Below are 1,622 nucleotides of genomic sequence, written 5' to 3'. Positions count from 1 at the left end.
ACCTTTGAGTTGTCATGGTTTGTATGTTATCAAGTCCATGCTGTGACCATGGAAACAGGTGGCTGAAGAGAAGAGGTGAAAATAGTCATTAAAGATCAGGAGCACAAAGATCCGAGAAGTCAGAGAATAGGATGAGGAGGTATCTGCCTGGGCACTGAAGTTGCTGAAAATTATTGGAGTAGGGGTGAAAAGGACTGCTAGCAGCACCTAAAGCCTTCATGAATGAGAGAATGACCAGAAAATTAGTGACACAGCAGTGGGCAGTTAGAAAGGATGGCCTGGCTGGATGGTATAAGCCTCAATGGAAGAGGGGTTACTACACAAGCAAAGTGAATGGTGGTCTGGAAGCAACAGTGAATTTCTCCTCTCCTGTAACGCAGATTCCTCGTGCAGATATTTTTATTTCTCTGGAGTATTTCTTCACTGCAAAATGAAGAGGCTAAATCATCTGTAATATTCTTTCTACTATTGCGGTTGAAAGACCAGAAGTAAGACTGCCCACTGGATTCCTGAGGGGTTTTGACTACTATATCTCTTAAAGGCAGGGAAACTTGGGTGGCCACTTAGTACAGTTAATCTGGTCCTACACACATGACATTCCATAGCCAGTTTCATAAGTGGTGGAGGGGCCTAAGTCTGATTTGCGGACATGCCTAATCACCAAGATTAATACTTTCAGAATTGTCATAACAACCAAGAAATTGTATGATGAGATCTCTTCAATCAGGAGATATGGAAGCTGAGAAAAGCAGCAGCTAAAAGTTTTAAGTCTATGAATGGGAGGAGGGCAAGAAAGAGGACTGACTCTAACACACTCCTGGACATCAACCTCACAGACCAAGAAGAGCCTTCAGCCACCCAGGTTACCTCAGTGTGTTGTGCTCATGATTTATCTAAAACCTCTTAGAACCAATTTATATATCTGTTCTTGACTGGTGGTACCCCTTGCATAAGGAATTTAGTAAGTTACTTATCTGTTGTGTAAAGAAGGAGTGCCTTTAACTTGTCCTAAGATTACTTCTTTCAAGCTTCATGTCCCTAGTTCTCATCTTGTCCTGTTTAGTGAACAAATCTTATCTGCTCTATCCATGAACTTCAGTCATTTGAAACTCATGAAGTTTGTCAACCTGACACCATCTCATCCTACAACTTTCCTAATACAAGACCTTACAAAATGAGATCTTGGTCAAATTGACAGCAGCAACTCAAAAGATTGGGCAGGAGCCTTAAGAGGCAGTGAATTTATGTTAATGGAGAAGGAACAACTCAGAAAATGAGGAAGAGAGTGGTTGTACAACCTGAAGAATACGATCAATGTCACTGAATTATACATGTAGAAACTGTTGAATTGGTGTATGTTTTGCTGTGCAGATTCTCAACAACAACAAAATAAATTGCTATAAAAAATAGGACCCTGTAGTGTTTAATGCAGAAACAGATCCTAGAGAAATACAATCTACCTAGCAACTGGGGTTGAAAAGCTTGCAAGCAACCATCTAAGGTGCAACTATTGGTCTTTCCCCGTCTGGAGCAAAGAAGAGTGAAGAAAATCAAAAAGCACAGAAATAATTAGTCCAAGGGATTAGCAGACTATGTGAACCTCAGCCTCCATGGCCCTGAGA

This window comes from Orycteropus afer, unplaced genomic scaffold, assembly GCF_000298275.1.
Source record: "Orycteropus afer afer isolate SDZICR_OR568_19922 unplaced genomic scaffold, OryAfe1.0 scaffold00113, whole genome shotgun sequence".
Lineage (NCBI taxonomy): Eukaryota > Metazoa > Chordata > Mammalia > Tubulidentata > Orycteropodidae > Orycteropus > Orycteropus afer.
Note: the sequence above shows the minus strand (reverse complement) of the source record.